The sequence below is a fragment of the Panthera tigris genome, chromosome D2 (genome assembly GCF_018350195.1).
Source record: "Panthera tigris isolate Pti1 chromosome D2, P.tigris_Pti1_mat1.1, whole genome shotgun sequence".
Lineage (NCBI taxonomy): Eukaryota > Metazoa > Chordata > Mammalia > Carnivora > Felidae > Panthera > Panthera tigris.
In genome coordinates, this window is record NC_056670.1 from 11,408,218 (window position 1) to 11,432,941 (window position 24,724).

The 24,724-nt window shown below is 37.8% G+C and overlaps 1 protein-coding gene across 1 annotated transcript in view; it reads right to left on the bottom strand.

Moving 5' to 3' along the window:
• Nucleotides 1-24,724, bottom strand: part of RYR2 (ryanodine receptor 2) — a 753,483-nt gene that overhangs the window by 527,344 nt on the left and 201,415 nt on the right. The gene's annotated exons all lie outside the window — the stretch shown is intronic.

The following is a 24,724-nucleotide window of genomic DNA, read 5'->3' on the forward strand; positions in this document are numbered from 1 at the left end:
CCTTAAGGTATAACCTTTAAAATGTAAATGTAAAAAGGCAAAAGTTATTATTCATAACATCGAAACTTCCCAGATTAATTACTTGAGGGTTTACTGTTTTTTAAATGTTCTAATAATTCAATTAGAAAAACAGGCAGAAAACATGAAGACATTTTCCAAAGAGGACACAGAGATGGCAATAGTCAACAGACACATGAAAAGATGCCCAACATCACTTATCATCAGGGAAATGCAAATCAAAACTATAATGAGATATCACCTTACACCTGTCAGAATGGCTAAAATCAACAATACAAGAACAGGTGTTGGCGAGGAGGTGGGGAAAGGAGAACCCTCTTGTACTGTTGGTGGGAATATAAACTGGCACAGCCACTATGGAACACAATACGGAGGTTCCTCAAAAGTTAAAAACAGAACTACCCCGTGATCAAGCAATTGCACTACTAGGTGTTTACCAAAGAACACAAAAATCCTAATTCAAAGGATATATGTACCCCAATGTGTACAGCAGCATTAGCAACAAGAGCCAAATTATGGAAACAGCCCAAGCGTCCACTGACTGATGAATGGATAAAAAAGAAAAGATAAAGACACACACACACACACACACACACACACACACACACACAAGGGAATATTATTCAACCATAAAAAAAGAATGAAATCTTGCCATGATGTGGATGGAGCTAGACAGTATTATGCTAAGTGTAATAAGTCAGCCAGAGAAAGACAAATATGATATGATTTCACTCATATGTGGAATTTAAGAAAAAGAACAAATGAGCAAAGGGGAAAAAAGAGAGGCAAACCAAGAAACAGACTCAACTACAGAGAACAAAGTGATGGTCACCAGAGGGGGGACAGGTGGGGGGATGGTTAAATAGACAATGGGGACTAAGAAGTGTGCTTGCTGTGATGAGCACACGATGTTGTACAGAAGTGTTGAATCACTAATTGTACACCTAAAACTAATATTATACTGTATGTTACCTGACTGGAATTTAAATAAAAACTTTAAAAAAATGTTCTAGCTACAAATCAAGTATCATCTTCCATAAGCTATTTTCAAATAAAGAACTTCAGAAGTACAAAATAGTAAAAAGTACTATAATAAACACCCATGTTGCAATAACCAGCTAAAAAATAAATTATTATATACACAGTTAAAGCCAGCTAGGAATCCAGCCCTGATTTTATTCTGCTTGTTCCTCTGAAGAAGGACTAACCATTCGGCTGAACTTAGTGTTTATTATTCAAGTGCATTTTTTTTAGAATTTTACTACATATGTCTATTTTCTAATACTAATTACAGACTTGTTTATCATATTGTAACATGACATGAATAAATGGTACCCTCCTCTGTGTCTCTATCTACAATTTGATTTTTATTTTTGCTCAACATTATGTTCTTGGGTTTATTCTTGTTGGTATTTAGGTTTATAGTTTCACTGTATATATGTGTGTGTGTATATATATATATCTATACAGATATATATATATATATATATATCTATACAGATATATATATATCTGTATATATATATATATATCTATATATCTATATAGATAGATAGATAGATAGATATAAAAAGTCGTTTAAATATACTACTATTTAATTACCAATTTCCCTGCTGACAATTTCCCTACTGAGACCTTTTGTTTGTATGTTTTTAAAATAAATTTTTTGAGCAGTTTCAGGTTCACAAAAAATGGATCAGCAAGTACAAAAGGTTCCCATATAGCCCTCCACCCCCCCCATCCCTATCAACACAGACAACCTCCCCACACCACAGTTGTCCATTTGCTACAATTGGTGAATCCACACTGACATATCGTTATCAAAGTGCACAGTTTACGTTGGAGTTCACTATTGCTGCTGTATATTCCATGGGTTTTGAAAAATATCCAATGACATGGATTCACCATTACAGCATCATACAGAGCATCCTCTGTGCTCCACCTATTCATCCTAGTTTCCTAACACCTTGGCAACCACTAACTTGACCTCCACAGTTGCGCCATTTGCAGAATGTCATCTAGTTTGAATCTTACAGTGTGTAACCTTTTCAGATTGGCTTTTCACTTAGTAATAGGTCTGTAAGGTTTCCATGTCTTTTCATGGCTCGATACCTCCTTTCTTTTTAGTACTAATATTCCATTTTCTGGATGGACTACAGTTTGTATATCTACTCATCTACTGACATCTGAATTGCTTCCAGGTTTCGGTAACGATGAATAAAGCCACTACAAACATCCGTGTGCAGATTTTCATGTGGATATAAATTTTCAGCTCATCTGGGTAAATACCATGGAGCACAACTGCTCAATTGTATGGTTAAGAGGACGCTTCGTTTTACAAGAATCTGACAAATTGTCCTCCAAATTGGCTCTTTCATTTTGCATCTTCACCCATAATGAATGAGAATTCCTGTTGCTTCACATCCTTGCCAGTATTTGGGGTTTTCGGGGTTTTGGATTTCACCCTTTTAACAGGTGAATGGTGGTCTTTTGACTGCTTTTGTTATTACAAAAATGTTGAAATGAACATGTATGTATACACATTTTCATGAGGCTATGTGCAAGAGTTGGTCTAGGCCAGGTATATTTCTTGGAGTGTATTTGCCAGGTCCTAGAGAGTGTCATCTTAAACCAACATTTAGGTCTAATGTCGGTATAATTATTTTAATTAATACAAAAAGGTCTAAAATAATTCGTTGTAAAATTGCTCTCCAAAGTGGTTGTGTCCATTTATACTCCTAATAGGATTATACGAAAATTTCCACTGATCCGTATCTTTTCCAGCATTTGGCACTGCTAAACTTACCAACTTTTGCCAATTTCATGCACAGGAACTGGAATGTTCTTAATTTGTACATCCCTGATTATGATCTTCAGCATCTTTTTAAATATTTGGAAGCAATTTGAGTTTTCTTTTCCATGAACTACTTCTTCAAACCTTTTGAACATTTTTGTACTTGAATATTCTTTCTTATTTATTAATTGGTAGGAGTTCCTTATATACTCTGAATAGTAGTATCTTACCAGTTTTATATAAACATGTTAAAAATAATCTCTACCATCTGAGGCTTTTTTCTAAATGGCTTCTGTTGACATGCAGTAGTCTTTAATTTTAATGTAATCAAATATATACTTATCCGGCTTCATGGCTTTGCCTTTTTGGATTTTTAAAACATCAGCTTGACTGAGATATAATTTAGTGCAATAAAATTTGCCACTTCTAAGTATACAATTCAATGAGCTCAATACTTGTCTACATCCATGTAACTGTGACCTCAACCATAAAAAAAAAATCATTTCCATATATTTCATGGAATAAAAATGTCTTCATGTCTCCGTAATAAATTCCCACCTCCTTCCTCCAGCCCTTGCCAACCACTGATCTGCTTTTTGTCACTGAAGCTTTGTCTTCCTATAATTTCATACGAGTGGAATCATTCAGTATGTAGTCTTTAGTGTCTTGCTTCTGACACTTAATGCTCTTGAGATGCACCTGTGTTGTTGCAGAGATTAAAAGTTCTATTCTTTGTATTGCTAAATGGTAACGCTTTATCAGTTCGTGGAGATTTGGGTTGTTTATAAATAACACCGCTCCAAACATAGGAGTCTAAGAGTTTGGGCAGAAACGTGGGTATACAACTCAGATAAATAGCTGGGAACGGATTGGTGTACTGTACATAAATTTACGCTTTAAAATTGCCAACCTGTTTCCTAAATGTGCCATTTTGCATTGTCATCCACACTGGAAGGAGAAAACTGCTCTTGGTATCATCAACTCGTGGTACTATGTGTCCATTCAATTTCAGCCATTTTACTGGTTGTGCAGTGGTACACCACTGTGGTTTTAATAGGCACTACCCTAATAACTAATGGTGTTGATCATCTTTTCATGTGCTTACTTACCTCCTTCATGAACATGTTTTTCAATTTCAGCGCAACATTTAAACGACTTGAAGTTCTCCAAAGGCGTTCTACGCATACCCGTTGGATTTTCCCATTGCTCTGCCCCTCAGCTACACATGATATGGTTTGTCACTTTGTTCCCACCAAAAATGCTCTCCTCCCTTGGCCTTTTGACTCTGAACTATCCTGTCCTCTTGTTAGCACTCTCCTTGTTGTCCTTGTTCTCCCCTTCTTGACCATCTTCAAGTTCATTCATAGCTCAGTATTCTTCCCTTTCTGCACAGGACACAAATATATTCATCACCAATCCAAGCCCTACAACTACACTAGGGCCTGCTTCTAGCATATCTCAGCTCTGAAATCTTTCCTGACAAGCCAGCTTATAGTGGTCTTTCCCTTATTTGATGTTCTATAGAACCTGCCACTATTCCTAACTGATTCACAGTACATCTGATTAAATAAATCTCTTATGGGGCACCTGGGTGCCTCAGTCAGTTGACTTCTGGCTGAGGTCATGATCCTGGAGTCATGGGATCGATCCCTGCATCAGGCTCTGTCCACATGCAGCGTGGATTAAGAGTCTCTCTCTTTCTCCCTCTGCCCCTCTCCCCCACTCGTGCTCTCAAAAGAAAAGAAACCAAAACAAAACAAAAGAGAAGAAAAAAAAAATAAATCTTTTATGTTGTTCTCTGGCTATTTTAGGTTTCTTTTCTTCCCCTCCAGTGGGAGCCTGATTACATTTTTCAAGAAAGAGGATATTTTAATAGTAAAATACATGCTAAGCATTTTATAAGTAATATTGCCTGACCTATAATTTAAACAAAATAAATAGAAATGTAATCTCAAGTTATCACTTACTATAAAGCAATATGTGAAATAAAAAAATTTCTATGCCAAGATAGTTATTCTGGCAAAAAAAAAAAAAAAATCCTAGCATTTCATTCTGATCAACTTTGTCAACAACAATTTATATTTTTTAATTATGTATGAGCATGCTGACAAAGATGCTCTTTGTATGAGCAAAGATGCTCAAAGATTCATTCTTTACATAAAGTAGTAAATTAATTATTCCTGCAATGCACTGTAACAAATCCACTATCAATCTGTACAGGATTAAGCTTTATTATAGTCACAAGTATGAATATTTACCCTGGTAAATCAAAGCCATTAAATTAATTCCTTAAGTCAGGAGGACAGAGTCTATGCATTCTTTAGAAGGTACAGCAGGACTAAAAAAGCCAAACAAACTGGTGAACTGTCAAAATAGATACATCAATATTAATTAAGCCATTGGCCCAAAGGAAAGAACAGAATCAGTAGAAATCAACTACCATTCATTGATCATCTACTTCCTTCAGAGATGTGTTATGTGCCTGAAACACAAGATAAAGGAGATACTCTCTGCCTGAAGGTGTTTTAATGATTATTATTTCACAGTAATTTGAAAAAGTAAATGTACAGAGACATGTGATTTAGCAGCAAGAGGTACAGTAGAAGGAATTCATTTTGCTTGACAGAGAAAGAAGGAGAGGAGGATGGGGGGAAAAGAGGGGAAGAGGAGAGAGCATGAGAGGAGAGAGTTACTTTTGCAGGGAGGAGGAGGATGCATCAGAAATGCAGGAAAGTGTTACAAAGGAAGACCTATTTGGACAGTGGCCTAAAGGATGAAAAGGCTTCCTTCAAGGGAAGCATTGAGCAAGGGTGTTCCAGGAGCAGAGAGAACTAAGCATACACAAGGGCACGCCTTCTTCCAGTAAACTCAGTCAGGCTCGTTCATACCTCCAGGGAAGGTTATACATGTCTGAATATACACATCGATGAGTAGTGACAAAGAGTTGCTCCTTGACCAAACTCTTACAGCCCCTCAGAACCCTCTTTTCGACTAGGCCTCAACACTGGCCTATAAAAACTACACTCTCAACAAAAATGATTTTGTCCATCCTCTCCCCTCCACAATGGAAGACTTAATCACTAACACAGTTTCTAATAGCTCAAGGCAATACCCCTAGGATGACCCTTGCCACCCTTAAACAGCCTGTCTGAGCAAGCTCAAGACTCCCAAAAGAATTTATATTTTGCTCTAGTCGACACCTGGCACTAGGACCTACTACCCTTTCTCAGAGCATTTACTGAAAAGCCTTTACAACTGTGAATCCTTCCTCTGTCCCTTTGGGATATACGTATATCTCCCGCAACTCAAGAGTGCCTTTCTTGAAAACCTGAAAGCCATTCCTTGAAATGTAATCATCAGGAAGAACAGGGCCTCTGTTCCCGTCTCCCCAGAAGAGAATCCTAACTTCAATAACTGCCAGCTAGTAGATACAGCTGGACTAAACAGCACTTACCTTGACCATTCGTTCATTATTTTTCACTTCCCTTTACTCTACCAAGCCCTCATCTTCCCCCCTCCTCACCCCCTCATTCTTCCTGTAACAGACCAAATAGCCTCTGCACAAATCAAAATTGAGTTCAGTTCCCACTGGACCTCCTTCCCCACTGCAGTAGTATGTTACTGATTAAAATCTGTCCTTATCACGTTAACCAGTGTCTGGCTTTGATTGCCTCTGATAGTAGCAAAGCTTGGAATAACACAGTCCATTGTTCTAAAGCTTTCAGGAGCGGTCTTTATCTTTCAAATACAGTTGCACAGGTTACTTGGCATTTGAAGGCCTGCCTCAACCCCCACAAAAACACTTAGGAATTCTTCTTCACAGACAAATGCCTCTCCTCCTCTTCCTTTGTCCTCATCCTCCTTGTGAAATGCTTCTTTCCACATCACACTGTATTTATGGATACTCCTATTTTACTCCTTTATTCCCTTATTCATATGTCAAACATACTCATTAACTCTTCATCACCATCTGTCAAGAAGTCCACTCACACTCCATGCCTCTGCCTTCATAAAACTTCGCTCATGCTTCCAGCCAGAAGCACTCCCTTTCCAAATTTTAGGATAGTGCGAGACATTTAACCTGCAGACAGAACATTTTTCTTCCATCATATCTTTGATTGTCACCCCTGTCGTATTTGTTGTAGCTTCTCCATTAGGAATATAGTATTTTCCATGTGTTATATCAGGCATAGACACACTACAGTCCATGGACCAGATCTGGCTCTGTTTTTGTTTCTGTACAGCCCTTGAGCAAAAAGTGGCTTCAATATTTTTTAATGATTGAAAAAAAATCACAAGAATAACGTTTTATGACACAAAATTAATAGAAACTCCAACTTAAGTGCCCGTCAATACAGTTTTTATGGAACACAACCATGTTATATACTGTCTATGGCTGTTCTTGTGCTACCGTGTCATGGGTGAGTAGATGTAAGAAAATCCTTTAACCCACAAAGCCTAAAGTATTTACTATTTGGCTTTTTACAGAAAAAGTGGGTCAACACCTAGGGGAGATCATCATCTTCTACGGTTGTGTTCGCTCCAGTGATGGCTAAACCAGACTTTCAGATCTAGAAGGTAGAACAGTGTACAAGACCCTACTGCAGTTTCCAGTTTCTTCACAGGCATTCATTTCATTCAGCTCTGTGTCTGCTCATGCTGTTCCCCTCTTCTGCATATGCCTTCGGTACTTTATTTGTGAGGACTAAGAATGCAATGGGTCATCACCAGCTTCGCGTCTACCAACACCCACACCATTTGGCCAGGAGTGTGAATTTGGTGATGGAGTCATCGAAGGGGACACAACATTGCTTTTCACTTTCCTTGTGAGCACAGCCCCTTGAGCAAAGGCACACAGGCTCCTTAGGTGGATTACAGCATCTGCCCACCTTTCTACGGTGTTTGCAGTGAACCTGTGTGTGTCAGGCGTTGAACTCCAGGTAGGTTTTTATCCAACAGGTTCCATCTACCTTATAATTAGTGAATATCCCTCCCAGATTTTAGACTGTTTTCCAGTCTTAGATGTCCATATGTTCTCAAGTTTTCATTTCATTTCAAGAAACACAATGGGGGACGCTTGGATGGCTCAGTCAGTTGAGCATCCGACTTCGGCTCAGGTCATGATCTCATGGCTTGTGAGTTCGAGCCCTGCGTCGGGCTCTGTGCTGACAGCTCAGAGTCTGGAGCCTGCTTCAGATTCGTGTCTCCCTCTCTCTCTCTCTCTGCTCCTCCCCCACTCATCCTCTCCCTCTCCCTCTCTCTCAAATACAAATAAACATTAAACATTTTTTAAATAAAGTTAAAAAAAGAAACATAATGGGAATTTTTTACTATAATGAGAATTGTTTAAAAACTTACAAATATTCCCAGAATGAGTCTTTACCTCATAAGACAACGCATCACTACTGTATTATTCACATGTCCCCTAGCATGTTGCCTCCTTGAGGGATTTCAATTACATCATCTTTGTCCTTTTGTATCGCCACCCTTTCTTAACTGGGCAGCATCAATATATATGTGAGACGCTAAGAATAACTATTTCCACACGACTTACAAATTAAAAGTTAACAAATAGTTCCCCTCTGGCCATGATCTGCCAAAAACTGTTAGGCATCTTCTCCTAATGTTTCTGTTCTAGCAAAACTTTGTGTAAGTATGCGATCGTTGATCGTTCATTCTTTATAAACTGGATGTTTTCCTCTTAAACTATTGGCAAAGAAATGATTATATGACCAAAGCAGGATGATTCTGAGAAACAAGTTATGACTACTGGTCATGTATATTCCTTCCCAACCACACTGGCCTTTTTCCCTCCTTTTGCCCAAAATAAAATTTTCTGAAAATCACAATCAAGTAAATAGAACAAAAAAACAATAATGCTAATATTTATTTTCCCTTAATTCTTGTATTAAGGGAGAATTCTCGTATTAACTGTATTACTTCAATTAATTGTAAAAGAAACACATTGACAAACTACCATATTTAAACTACCAAACTACCATGTTTAAAATATTTCACAAACTTGGGGTGCCTGGCTGGCTCAGTCAGTTGAGCGTCTGACTTCGGCTCAGGTCATGATCTCACGGTTGGCGGGTTCAAGCCCCGCGTCGGGCTCTGTGCGGACAGCTCAGAGCCTGGAGCCTGTTTCGGATTCTGTCTCTCCCTCTCTCTCTCTGCCCCTCCCCAACTCACGCTCTGTTTGTCTCAAAAATACATGTAAAAAAATTTTTTTAAATATTTCATAAACCTTATTTTTAAAGTGAATCTTTCTTACATCATCCAGAATTTATTCCATACTGACATTTTTATTATTCAAAATTTCTCACTTGAATAAGAAGAGTACTTCATCTGGAATATCACAATTATTATGCATCATTAATATCCTAATGCATTATTTATGATGGTGAATAATATCCTGGAATGAGAAGTCGCTGAAGATAAAATATTGCTCTATCATGTTCCATTAAGGGAAGAAATACTTTTAATTAAAGTGATGCCACAGAAATTGGAAGAAATGGAAAGAGCTCTTGATATTGTTCTATCTACAAGGCTCAACTTGCTTTCTGGAAGCCTGATAAAAACAAACAGTGTTGTTTTATACATGCAGTGGATATGGACCAGTCTGGGAAATCCAGAATCACTGAAGTGTTAGGCTGAAACAGATTTTAAAAATTCTTCTCTCTCTCCTGAGTCCACAAAAAGTTAACACCAGAAAACTAAGCTTGTAGCAATAAGATCATGATATAAGAATTCTTTTTAATTTTCTTAATGTTTTTATTTATTTTTGAGAGAGAGAAAGAGCATGAGTCAGGGAAGGGCAGAGAGTGAGAGAGGGAGACACGGAATCTGAATCAGACCGACGTGGGTCTTGAACTTGTAAACCACAAGATCACGTCCTGAGCCAAGGTCGGACACTCAACCAACTGAGCCACACAGGCCTGCCAAGAATCTTTTTTTTAATGAATTTTCCCTTTTGGGAGACTTTATTGATAAAACACTGGCCCCAAACTATTACTGATCCCTTTTCTAACTTAAGGTAAACTTGAATTTGTATTCACACACGTGTAGATTGCACGTGCATATGAGGTATCACTCCAGACATGTACGTATATGCTTCAGTATACTTTCGAACGGGTCAATATACAGAGAGGCTATTGATACCTTCGTTTTATGACCAGCTATTTTATGGATTTCTCTCCTCATTCATCGTGCAGTTTTTCCACTGGTTCTCTTGCAATTCTTAGACTACCACTAATCAGCGGCGATGATCTCTTCCTATCCAAACTTAAGTTTCTATGTCTAATTACGTCAGCTCAAACCTACAATACACACTTGCACAAGAGAGATGCTGACCATCCTTCTTTAACTTATACCTAATTCTGATCATGAGCATTTCCCTGTAAATAAAGTGCTCACTTTTTAATTGAAGTCTGCATATGTGCACAAGTGTTTGTACATAATGTTTGTGAGCTATCCGTCAATTCTTATTTTATAAATTTCTGAAACATACACTCTGAATTTTGTTACTGACTTTTCCCTATCTTCAGAGATATCCAAAGGATTTTTCTCCTTAGGACAACTGACATGAAGAATATTATTAATGATTTTTTTTTGGGGGGGGGGGAGAGGGTACTGAGCCACTCTTGGGATTCCTAGAATAAACCACTGGGTCATAATGCACATTTTAATGCAACATTGGTTTCTTTATTTTTTTTATTGTTTTTTAATGTTTGTTTATTTTTGAGAGAAAGAGAGAGATACAGAGTGTGAGTGGAGGAGGGGCAGAGAGAGAGAGGGAGACACAGAATCCAAAACAGGTTCCAGGCCCTGAGCTGTCAGCACAGAGCCTCATGCAGGGCCCGAACCCACAGACTGCGAGATCATGACCTGAGCCAAAGTCAGATGCTTAACTGACTGAGCCACGTAGGTGTCCCAACATTGGTTTCTTTAAAAAAATATTTTATTTCAGATTTCTGTATCAATATTCGTAAGTGAAATTGATCCATTGTTTTCCAAAATAATTTTTTAAGGTTTTGGAATCCGTGTTATACTTACTTGAAATAAACTGGAAGTTTTCTTTCTTTTCTTATGTTTTGGAATAATTTAAGTAGTATAGGTAAGTAGGGATTATCTGACTCGGCACATTTCTTGTCAGGAAATTCTTTTACTGCCTTATTTTATTCAATAATTAGTCTGCTCAGACTTTCTGTGCTAAATTTAATTTTTTCCTAGAAAATGATTCATTTCATGAAGGTTTTCAAATCCACTTGCATATAATTGAGCAAATGGTCTCTTATGATTTAATTTCCTCTGTTTTGATCATTATCCCCCTCCTTCCTTTATGTAACTTTTAATATTTGAATATTTGTGTTTTTCTTTGTATTGATTGAATTAGCGGTTTGCCTATTGATTTTTTCAAAGAACCAATTTTTAAATTAACTCATCCATTTCCTTCGTACTCTGTTAATTGCATCCTATCGCTTTCTTTTGCTTACTTTATTTTCTAGTTTTTAGGTGGTTGTTGAAGTCATTTGTGGGTTTCTTTTCTTTCCTTTTCACTAATTTATATATTTAATGCTAAAATTCTTATCCTCAGAACTTCCTCAGCTGTGTCTCACACAATTCTACATGTCACAATATCATGTATTCATTTCCACTATGTTCAAGAAATTCTTCAATTTTTATTTGAGGCTCCTACCTTCACTCAACATTTATTTAATAGTGTGGCTTTTTAATCCTTAGGCAGAAGGGACTTTATGGGGATTTGTCTTTTTCTTTGAAAAATTACTTCTGGTTTTATTTCTGTGGAGTTTCTTTAGTGTTTTTTTTTTAATTTTTTTATGTTTATTTGTTTTTTGAGAGACAGAGACAGAGAATGAGCAGGGGAGGGGCTGAGAGAGACCAGGAGACAGAATCTGAAGCAGGCTCCAGGCGCCGAGCTGTCCAGCACAGAGCCCGACATGGGGCTCGAACTCATGGACCGCGAGATCATGACCTGAGAAGAAGTCGGACGCTTAACAGACTGAGCCACCCAGGCACCCCAATACACTTTACTGTTTTATGTGAACCTTTTGAGAATGTATACTCTCGGGACACCTGGGTGGCTCAGTCAGTCAAGCATCCCACTTTGGCTCAGATCATAATCTCAGGATTCGTGGGACGGAGCCCTGCGCTGGGCTGCACACCCACAATGCAAAGTCTGCTTGGGACTCTCTCTCTCCGTCTCTCTCTGCCCCTCCTCCACTCGTGCTCGTGCGTGCTCTCTCTCTCTCTCTCAAAAATAAATAAAATTTTTTAAAATGTATACTCTCTGAGGTTCAGATTCTGACAAGTCTTTATAAGGTCGACCTCATCGACCTTTTATACGAAGCATTTTACTTATTTTTTCCACTTGAAGTGTGTTATATCTCCTATTAGTACTGAGTTTCTCTTTCCTCTTGGCACCTGTAGTTTCTGGCTTCAGGAAGTGGTTTCTGTTACTGGGTGCATACACCTACTTCGTCTTCATTGTGAAGCATACCCCTTAACATTGGTTAGACAGCCTTCTTTGTCTCTTTTCAAGGTTTTTGGTCTCAATTACACCTGATCAGAGAGTTGAGAAAGTCACTTTATTTTTACTTGTGCTTCTTAGTATCCCCCTGTCCAACCTTTTATCTGTACTTTCTTTATCTCTGTTTTAGTATACAAAATGTCATGTTTGGCTACGTTAATCAACCTGAAAATCGTAAGTTCTTCTTATTTCAATAGGTTAAGTCCACTTACAGCTATTGATACGGAAGTTCAATATAATTTTTATAAAGTCTCCCCATTTTTCTCCCGTGTTTTGGTCGTATACCAACTTCACAGAGTCAAGCATGGGACCGCTACATGTGATGCTCTCTCCTTCAAATCATCGGGAGTCTCAGCTTCTTGAGTTGCTTCTTGAGCACCTTGCTTGCTCACAACCAGTCCTCATGCCGGAGTATCTACTGGAGCTCATTCTCCAGTAAATTCCTAAGGAAGGGCTCATGGAAACAATATCCCTAATTTTTTCCATATTCATAGCAGTTTGTTTATAGCTTTTCCACAAAAAGTCAGTTTGGCTGGAATCCTTGACTCCTATTTCCTTTCCTTGAGTTTCTTAAGCATTGGTGTTAACGAATCTGATGACGCGTGACCTCCTTTCCTTTAAAAGTGACTTATCCTTTTGCCTGGATTCAACAGATTTTTTCTTCTTTACCTTTAATTAATATACTTTATGAGAATATCTGTCTTGAACAACAAAGAAACCAATTTTCCAAAGTATGCACCATGCTTTGCAACGTGTAGTTTCAAGCAAGCATTCCTGAGTTTTGGTATTTGCCAGGATCTTTTATTTTAAGTACATTAGACATTCTTCTAAGATGTTGTGTTGTGCTTTTTTGAATAGGCAATTTTTTTACAGCAGATTTAGGTTCACAGCAAAACTGAATGAAAGGTACGAAGATTTGCCCATACACTCTCTGCCTGCATAGCCTCCCCCATTATTAACATCCCCCACCACAGTGCTTGGGACATTTGTTATGACAGATGAAACTACACTGATGCATCTAATCATCCAAAGTCCATAGTTTACATTAGGTTCCACTCTCGGTGCTGTGAATTTTATGAATTTTGACAAATGTATAATGACATATATTCATCACTATACTGTCATACAGAATAGTTTCGCTGTCTTAAAAATTCTCCATGCTCCACCTATCCATCCCTCCCTTCCTTCCTAACCCTTGGCAACTACTGATCTTTGCACTGGCTCTAGAGCTTTCTCTTTTCCAGAATGTCATATAGCAGGAATCCTACAGTATGTAGGTTTTCATAATGGCTTCTTTCACTCAGTAATATGCATTTAAGTTTCCACCATGTCCTTTTGTGGCTTGAGAGTTCATTTTCTTTTAGTGATGAATATTATTCCATCATCTGTATATACCACAGTTTATACTGTTCATTTACTGAAGCACACCTTGACTGCTTCCAAGTTTTGGCAATTATGAATAAAGTTTCTATAAGCATCCACGTGCAACTTTCTGCATGGCCGTTAAGTTTTCAACTCCTTTGGGTAAATACCAAGGAGTACAATTCCTGGATCATGGTAAGGTCATAATTAGTCTGGTAAGAAACTGCCAACCTGTCTTTCAACATGGCTGACTCACTCTCCATCGTCACCAACCAGAAATGAGAATCCCCGCTGCTCCACTTCCCCACCCACCATCATTTGGTGGTGTCAGTGTTCTGGAATCTGGCCAATCTAATAGAGTTAGCGGTACCTCATTGTTTTCATTGTCACTGCCCTGATGACATATCATTTGGAGCAATTTTTCATGTGCTTATTTGTCATGTGGATATCTTCTTTGGTGAGGAGTCCGTTAAGGTGTTCGGCCCATTTTTTAATCCATTTGTTGGCTTTCTTACTTCTGACTCTTAGGAGTTCTTTCGATATTTTAGGTAACAATCCTTCATCAGATGTGTCTTTTGCAAGTTTTTTCTTCCAGTCTGAGGCTTACCTTCTCATTCTTATGACACTATTTTTCCTCAGAGCACATGTTTCTAACTTTAATGAAGTCCAGCTTACCAATTTATTCTTTTATGGGTTGTGCTTTTGGTGTTATATGAAAAAGGCATCACCATACCCAACATTCCCTAGGTTTTCTACTATGTCATTTTCTAGGATTTTGTAGTTTTACATTTTAAAATCTGTGATCCATTTTGAGTTAATTTTTGTGAAGAGTATAATGTCTCTGTCTAGATTTACTTTTTTTTTTTTTAATTAAGATGTCCAGTTATTCCAGCACCTCTTATTGGGAAAGACTATTTTCCCTCCATTTTATTACTTTTGCTCCTTTGTCAAAAATCAGTTGACTATATTTGTAAGTCTACTCCTGGACCCTCTATTCTGTTCCACTGATCTACTGGTATATTCTCTCACCAATACCACACTGTCTTTAATATTGTGGCTTTATAAGGAAACTTTGTTTTCTCCTTACGCTATTCTGGGTCTTTTGCCTCTCCAAATAAACTTCAAAACAGTTTGTCAATATCTGCAAAATAACGTGCTAGGATTCTGATAGGGATTGCATTAAACCTATAAATCAAGTTAGACAGAACTAACATTTTGATAACATTGAGTCTTCCTATTCATGAACATAGAATATCTCCCCATTTATTTAGTTCTTCCTTGATATCTTTCATCTGAGTTTTTATTTTGGATCTTATGGTATTTTGTTAGGTTTATACCTAGGGTTTTTTCTTTCTTTTTTTTTTTTTTTTTTTGCATTCTAATATAAATGGTATTGTGTTTAAATTTCAAATTCTACTTGTTCACTGATGGTACATAGGAAAGCAATTGAGTTTTGTATATTAGAATTGTATCCTGCAACCTTGCTATAATTTATTAATACTAGAAGATTTTAGTTGATTCTCTCAGATTTTCTACATAGATGAAAAGATCATCTGCAGTTTTATTTCTTCCTTCCCCAGCTGTATGCCTTTTTTATCTTTCCTGTCTTATTGCATTGGCTAGGACTTCCAGGATAATGTTGAAAAACAGGGGTGAGAGGGGACATCTTTGGCTTGTTACTGATCTTAGTGGGAAAACTTCAACTTTCTCACTATTAAGAAGATGTTAGCTATAGGTTTTCTATACATAGTTCTTGTGAAGTTGAGAAAGCTTCCCTCTATTCCTCTTTACTGAGAGTTTTTATCATGAATAGGTGTTGGGTTTTGTCAAAGGCTATTCCTGAGCCTATTAATATGATTGTATGACTTTTCATTTTTTCTCAGTTGATGTGATAAATTATACGAGTTGATTTTTGAATCTGAACCAGCCTTTCTCAACTGGGATAAATCCTATGTGGTGATAGCATATAATTCTTTTTATATGCTGTTGGATTCAATTTGCTAATATTTTGTTAAGGATTTTTGCATGTGTTTATGAGAGGTATTTACCTTCAGGGTTTTTTTCCCTAGTAATGTGTTTGTCTGGTTTTGATTTTAGAATAATTTTGGCCTCAGAGAATGAGTTAGGAAATATTTCTTTTGCTTCTGAAAGAGATTATAGTTAACTGGTCTAATTTCTTCTTTAAATGCTTGATGGTTTAAATGATTTAAATTCACCACTCATCTGGGCCTGCTGCTTTTAGTATGGAAAGTTTTTAATTGTTGATTCAATTTAATACCTATAAGCCTATTCAGGTTGTCTATATCTTCTTGTGTGAATTTTGGCAGATTGTGTCTTTCAAGGGATTTGTCCATTCCCCATAATATATCAAATTTTGGGGCAGAGAATTATAGTATTGCTTTATTATCTATTTAATGTCTGCGGGATCTATACTGATGTCTCTTATTTTTGATATTTGTAATTTGTATTCTACTTTTTTCTTAATTAGCCTGGCTAGAAACTTACTAATTTTATTGCTCTGTTCAATAAATACAACTTTTTAAAATTGATTTTGATTTTCTGTTTTCAATTTTATTGATTTCTGCTCTAATTCTTTTCATTTCTTTTCTTACACTTACTTTGGATTTAATTTGTTCTTCTCTTTCATGGAAGTTTAGATTATTGATTTTAGATCTTCCTCTTTTTTAATAGATGCACCCAGTCCTTTAAATTTCTTTGAATTTCTAAACATTGCTTTTGCTGCATCCCACAAATTTGGTAAGTTGTGTTTTCATTTTAATTTAGTTCAAAATATTTTTAAATATATCTTAAGATTTATTAACCAAGTGTTATTTAAAGGCATTACTTAATCTCCAAGTATTCTGTGATTTTCAACCTTTCTGTTTTAATTCACTTGTTGTCTAAGATCAGACATTGCATGATCTCTGTTCTTTTAAATTTGTTAAGTTGTATGTTATGGCCCAGAATATGGTCTATCTTGGTCAATGTGTCCATATGAGCTTGAGAAAAATATGCATTCTGCTACTGTTGGATAAAGTATTCCATACATACCCATGACATCCAGTTGATGGATAGTGTTGTGTGGTTCAACTATGCCCTTACTAATTTTCTGCCTTTTGGATCTCCCCATTTCTGATAAAGGAGGACAGAAGTCTCCAACTATTACAGTAGATTCATCTATTTTTCCTTGTAGTTCTATTAGTTTCTTCCTCACATACTTTGATGCTCTGTTGTTACACATACATGTTGATTGTTATGTCTTCTTAGAAAATTGATTCCTTTATAATCATATAATGCCCTTCTTTCCCCTGATAATTTTCCTTAACCAAAAGGCTGCTATTCCTACTTTTTCAATTATTTTTAGCATGATATAGCTTTCTCCATCCACTTACTTTTAATCTATGTGTCTTTATACTTAAGGTGGGTTTCTTGCAGGCAAGAAATAGTTGGGTGTCATCTTTGATCCACTCTGACAATCTCAGTCTTTTAATTCATGCATTCAGACCGTTGATGTTCAAAGTAATTCTTGACACAGTTGGATTAAGATCTACATATTTGTTTCTGTTTTCTATTTGTTGCCCTTATTCTTTGCTCTACTTTTGTCTTCCATTCTTTTTCTGCCTTCGGTGACTTTAATTGAATATTTCATATGATTTTATTTTCTCTCCATTCTTCACATATAAGTTATACTTTTTTTCTTTTTTAGACAGAGAGTGTGAGCAGAGGAGAGGGGCATGGGAGGGGTGAGAGAGGGTGAGAGTGAGAGTGAGAGTGAGAGTGAGAGTGAGAGAGAGAGAGAGAGAGAGAGAGAGAGAGAGAGAGAATCTTAAGCTGGCTCCACGCTCAGTGCAGAACCCAACACGGGGCTCAATCCCATGACTTTGGGATCATGACATGAGCTGAAAGCAAAAGTCAGATGCTCAACCAACTGAGCCACCCAGGCATTCCCCCTCCCCCTTCTTTTTTTCTTTTTACTTTTTTAAAGTGGTTTTCTTAGAGTTTGCAATGTACATTTACAACCAATCTGAGTCCACTTTCAAATAACATTATATTTGTTATTCCATGGATAGTGAAAGTACCTTTTAACAAAACAATCCTAATTCATTCCTCATCCTTTGTAGAAATGCTGTTATTCATTTCACTTACACATAAGCATACATAGGCAAATACAGTGTTGCTGTTACTATTTTGAACAAACTTTTATCTATTATGTCAATTAAGAATAAGAAAAATAAAAAAAAAACTTTAATTTTACCTTCACCAATGCTTCCTTCCTTCCTTTATGTAAACTCAAGTTTCTGAGCTTCCTTCTTGCTGAAGAACTTCTTTCAATGTTTCCTATAAGCCAGGTCTACTGGCAAAAAATTTCTTCAATTTTTGTCTGAGAAAGTCATTTCTTCTTCACTTCTAAAGGGCAATTTTGCAGGATACAGAATTCTAGGTTGATAGCTTTTCCCTCCCAACATTTTAAATATTTCACTTTATTCCCTTCTTTCTTGCATAGTTTCCAAAAAATTGGATGCAATTCTTATCTTTGCCCTTTTACAGGTATAAAGTGTTTCTTCCTCTGGCTTCTTTCAGGATGTTTTCTTTATCTTTAATTTTCTGTACCTTGAAAATGATATGCCTACGTGTAGCGGGGTTTTTGCATTCACTCTTCCTGGCGTTGTCTTAACTTCTTGGACCTGTGGTTAGATATTGTAGAATAACTTGCAGAAATTCTCAGTCATTATTATTTCAAATATTTCTTCTATTCCTTTCATCATGGTTCTAGAATTTTTTGGTAGTTGTCCTACAGTTCTTGGGTATTCTGTCCTGTTTTTTTTTTTTTAACATTTATTTATTTTTGAGAGACAGAGAGAGGCAGCAGGGGCAGAGAGAGAGAGAGACACACACAATCTGAAGCAGACTCCAGGCTCCAAGCTGTCAGCACAGAGCCCAATGCGGGGCTCGAACTCACGAACTGAGATCATGACCTGAAGAGAAGTTGAATGCTCAACTCATTGAGCCACCCAGGCGCCCCTGTCCTGTTTTTTTTTCAATCCAACTTTTTTCTTTGCTTTTCAGTTTTGGAGGTTTCTATGGAGATATCCTCAAACTCACAGATTCTTTGCTCAGCCGAGTCCAGTCTAATAATAAGCCCATCAAAGGCATTCTTAATTTCCGTCAGTGTTTTTGTGCTCCAGCATTTCTTTTTTTCTTTCTTTGAATTCCATCTCTCTGCTTACATTGCCCATCTGTTCTTGCAGGCTGTCTATTTTATGAACTGGAGACTTTAGCATATTAATCATAGTTGTTTTAAATTCCTGGTCTGGTAGTTCCAACACTGCTGCCATATCGGAGTCTGGTTCTGATCCCTGTTCTGTCCCTTCCAAATGTGTTTACTGCCTTTCAGTACTTGGGTTTTTTGTTTGTTTGTTTGTTTTTTCTTGATAGCCACGCATGAGGTACTGGGTAAAGGGAACTGCTGTAAACAAGCCTTTAGTAACGTGCTGGTAAGGTACGGGAAGAGGAAGTGTTTTCTGGTTCTGTTATTAGTCTCAGTCTTTCAGTGAGCCTGTTCTTCTGGACTGTGAATTTCACACGTTTCTCAGTATTCCCCCCTCTTAGGTGGCACGGGATGGCTAAGGCGGGCTGGAGTCAGGAATTTCCTTTCCCCTGGGTAGGTCAGTCACTGACATAATTGCCGCAGGTTGATTTCTGGTAAAACAGGTTCTCCAGAGGGCATATCTTGTTAAAAACATAACCCTCTGGAATATCTCAAAATTCCCTCAAAAGAGGGAAAATCTTTTTCCCTCTCCCTGGCAGAAGCACCAGGGAATTTTCTTCCAATATTCACTGTGAGAACCGGGGGGAGCCCCAGGAGGGAAAACTCCCAAAAGTGTGGGGCCCCGGGATTTTCTAATGCTTAGAGCCGTCCATACGGAGCCCCGGCAATTCATCAGTTCAGTTCAGGTTGTCCCATCAGGCACCGGCTCCTTAGAGGTCACTGTTCACGTGAGCTGTGATTCTGTGCACCTGCCTGTGGCTCTCTCCGATTTGGGGGCAGAAGTTTGCCCTGTGACCTCACTGCCTCACGGATCTAAGAAGGGTTGTTGGTTTTTCAGTTTGCCCAGCTTTTTACTTATTGTTAGGACAGAGTGGCAACTTCCAAGCATCTTACGTGCTGGACAAGAACCTGGAAGCCTCTCAGGTGCTGTCATCTCTTTCCTCTAGTTTTTGGGTTTTTTTTTTTTTTTTTAACAGGTTTTCACTTTTCCCTCTTCTGTTACTCTTAAGGCATTACCATGGGTTTATACGCTCTGGTGTCCTTTCCTAAAGTTAGTGTGTCTGTGATTTACAATTCAGTCCTGTGATCTTTCAGCTCTTTTCAAATCTTTCTCTTCTCTACTCACCTTTTTTCTGAGTTTATAATCTATGCTGTTGTCTCTGAATTTCTTTAGTTCATTTTGAAACATCATGTAACAGTTTTAAGTCTGGTGGACCTGACTTAAAATTATTCTGCTCTTTATTCTGTCTCTTTAACATATAAATATAAATATATATATATATAATATATAAAAGGTAACTTCAAATAACTATGTAAATAAATATAAACTAGATTACTCCACCCATTATTATAAATTACACATAATTATATATATATATATATATATATACACACACATATGGTTTTATATAAAGTATAGTTATATGTATATAACATATATCTTTATATAGATATATAAATACATAAGTTACATGTAATTTATATAATTATGTGTATATATAACTGTTTTACATATAGCATAATTTTATGTACATGACATAAATGGTATAATTATACATATAATATATATGTGCAATATACATTTATGGGTATATGTATATATAATGCAATTTGTATACAATTTACATATAAAATAATTTATATGTAAATATTTATAGATTTAAATATATGAATATAGTATATATCAATGTATCATATATTTCTATATTAAATATAAAAATAATTATATAAAAGAGCATATATGAAATAACATATAGAAATATTTTTATATATTTATAAATATATAATAAAAAGAGAGACACCAACCAGGAGCAGAATTATGTCTACAGGTAACAAAAACATTTCAGAAAAACAGATAAGGCTGGAAGGAGCTTCTTTGGACAAAAGGAGAATGGTTCAGCTTCTCTAGCGGCACGGCTCTAGGCAACTTGTTCTTCTGTTTTTACCCAGTATTTAAAACACAGCCTTTCTTTTCTGAGATCTGGTGGCTCTGTTTCCCTCCCTCCCTTTTACCTGATCCCTGTCTATTCTTTGCCCCTATCACCCTGCTCAATCCATATTTGATTCTCAAAAGCTTATTCTCAAAGTAAGGCTTGTCTGAGGGTGCCCGGGTGCTCAGTCGGTTAAGCATCCGACTTCGGCTCAGGTCATGAACTCACAGTCCATGAGTTCAAGCCCCGCATCGGGCTCTGTGCTGACAGCTTGGAGCCTGGAACCTGCTTTGGATTCCGGGTCTCCCCCTCTTTCTACCTCTCCCTCTTGTGCCTTGTCTTCCCCTGTCTCTCAAAAATAAATAAACAGTAAAAAAATATTTATTAAAAAAAACATAAGGCTTGTCTGGAAGGGGTTTTACTAGATTAGCTTCCAAATTCATGGGCCAAGATTGCTCCAGAAATACCCGTTCTTACCATATCTCCTTCGCTCCCTCTTGGTTTCAGCTGCTGTTTCCACACTGGCCCACTATGCTCTCCATGAGTACTTGTAACTGATTTTTGGGTATGACAGAAATGGTGCTGTCTTTCCTCCACTTCCTGTCATTCATGTCCCAACACATATGTGGGGATAACGTGTCACCTAGTAATGTGTCACTGTGTTGTGTGTGTACGTGAAGTTCTGCTCTCTTCCAAGCTCTGCCTACTTTTACATAAAGACTCGCAGAAATGAAACCCCCTGCCTCTCTGAGAGCTTCTCATTTCCCCTCAAACTGAATGAGAGCAGGTGGGTCTATCTCAAAGTGACTGGGTTCCTAAAAGCAAAAGCCTGACTTCTCAACCATAAAATAAAGAAAATGAAAAGTCATTCATATAAAGAATGTGCAGTAAATATCCGTGATCCTAATTTAGGAATGACTAAACTGAGGTAGCATCAGATCTGACGTTTGCATGTTCTTCAGGAAAACCTATGCTGCAGTCCCGAGCCATTCTCTTTCAGGCAGAAATCAGCATGGAGAGATATCCTAGCAGCATGAAACAGTCTTCTGGAAAAGAGAGCCCTGTCTTTGATTAAAAGATTCTGCAGCTTAAGACATTTCTGGGATCATTTCCAGGAACGCATATATAATTTACAGTGACTGACTCCTTGCTCACTGCCAATGATAACTTTGTTCTCTCCACTTTTATAATCAATACAGGAGACAACAAACTCGAGAGGGGGAAAAAGGACCATCTCCCATTTTCCACCAATGAAAGTCAAAACCAGATACATCTGCACAAACCACATCTGTACCCAGGCTTACATACTTTAAACACGAACGGAGATCCAGAGCTTTGACTCCGTTATTACTGAAAGTTAAAAGTCTATAAAAAATATAATTGATCAGCGGTCTCCCCTCAAACTTAATGGTCCACTAAGTTTTGTGGCTCACTTACTAGGTCAAGGCACTGTGCTCGTTACCGAGCAGTAAGAGTTAAGAAAATAAGTCAATACGCTCTGGTCCTCAGGGAATTCAGAAGCTGGTCTATGTGTCTGGGAGCATACATACATATGGATATAGTCAGGGAGAGAAAGTGGTGCAGATATTATACAGAATGAATCCCACTGGGCAACAAAACAGAAGTATAAACAAAGCACTTAAGAAGCACAGAGAAAAGAATTCAGGAACTTGGGAAAAAGCAGCCCAGAATAAGGACTATTTGAAATAGCTCTTGAAAGACAAGCAGGATTTCAGCAGGCAGAAAAGTACAGGAAGGATATACGAGAACAAAGGCAAATGGAAACATGGGGGAAAGAAACAAAACAAAAACCTGACATTGTAGCAGGTTTTCAAGTAAGACTGTACTTATGTTGTAAGAACTTAAGGGGCGCCTGGGTGGCTCAGTTGGCTTAGTATCTGACTTTGGTTCAGATCATGATCTCACCACGTGTAAGCTCGAGCCCCGCATCAGGCTCTGTGCTGACAGCTCAGAGCCTGGGCCTGCTTCGGATTCTGTGTCTCCCTCTCTCTGCCCCTCCCCTGCTTACATTCCGTTTCTTTCTCTCTCTCTCTCTCTCTCTCTCTCTCTCTCTCTCTCTCTCTCTCTGTCAAAAATAAATAAACATTAAGAAAGATTTTTAAAAAAGAAGTTAAAGAAAAAAGTTCAAATTGGTTTATTGGACTTCAATTGCTACTTCATTCTGTGCTTGATGAACAACCTCAGTATCTCATCCTTCAGGCAAATTTTCAAATACACGAGCAAAGAATAAAACAAAATGACAACAAAAAAAAGGTTCAGGCGGTCAGTTCACTAGGTCATCCGTTAACAATGAGATAGTTAAGCATGCCTCCGAGGAAGTAACCAGTTTAAATGGATTAGTGCCCTGACTGCCACATGAGATGCCCACTACCGAGTAGGAAGCATTCATTTTTAGTGCTGGAAACCAGCTCTTACGTTAAAGGAACAAGAAAACAATAGCCAGTACCGTGTTCCACACAAGGGAAAAATCAAGAACCAGCTAACTAAATGGTGTGCCTGGTTCCAGCCACTACAAAATAGCAGAAACCACAGGGAACATCCTAAATGTTAAAATGCTTAATATTTTCTTTTTAAGAAGAACATTTTTCACGACTGACAAGTGTCACAGTCATTAATACAAAGAGAATGCTGAATAAACACTTGTAAAATTAAAAAAGATCTAAGTAACAGGGGCACCTGGGTGGCTCAGTCGGTTAAGCATCCAAGTCTTGGTTTCAGCTCAGGTCATGGTGTCATGGTTCATGAGTTCAAGCCCCGCATCCAGTTCTGTGTTGACAGCATGGAGCCTGCTTGGGATTCTGTCTCCCTCTCTCTCCGCCCCTCCCCTGCTCACTCTCTCTTTCTCAAAAATAAATAAATAAACATTTAAAAATAAGTAAATAAATCTATGGAGAGCCATAAAATGCATCATGATCACATTTTGCCACTGACTATTAAAATGGTAGTAAAGTTACTAATGTTGAATTATTATAATTCAATTATAATTTAATAATTATATTATAATAATTGCAATTTATTATTATTGTTATCAATGAATCATGTGCACACAGTGCTCAGTATTATTTCACAGAATTATAATTATTTCACCAGAGAAGTACTGTGGTATAAAGGAAAGAATGAAGCATTTGAAGTCAAATGCTTGGGACCTGGCCTCTGTTAGCTTTCCAAATCCTCCCCTGTGCAGTGAATTTGAGAGCAACAGCCATGCACACTCTTCCCACAACAATGGAGTAAGACTGCCCGTCAAAGGGTTCTGGACGTCAGGAAGTACAATGCAAAAAACGACTACACTGACCAATTTCTGGTTGACTTCCCACCCACGAGACATCTTCATTTCCTCTTTCCCTCATTCGACACAATCTAATCTTTCAGCACATGGTGCGAGTCCCCAAAGCAAGTTCTCAATCTCCCCCTCCAGATCCCCCACCATTGCTCTGGTCCGAAGACCTAGCAGCTCCCATCCAGACTTCCACAGACACCTTCCGACCATCTCCCTGCTTCCATGCTTGCTCTCTCAACACCCTCCAATCCCCACGAGAGCCAGGACGATCTTGGCAATGTCTACATCACATCTCATCACTCACCTGTTCCAATGGCCTCCCTTCATCCCAGGGAGAAACCTCAGCTCCTGGCTGTGGCCTGGAAGGCCTTCCATGACCGGGCCCCATTGACAACTCCTCTTCCTAACCAGGGGCCCCTGCACCACCTGGTTCCTCTTTCCGGAATGTTCCAGAGTACTTAGTACTGCTTACTCTCTCACTTCACTCCAAACTGCTCAA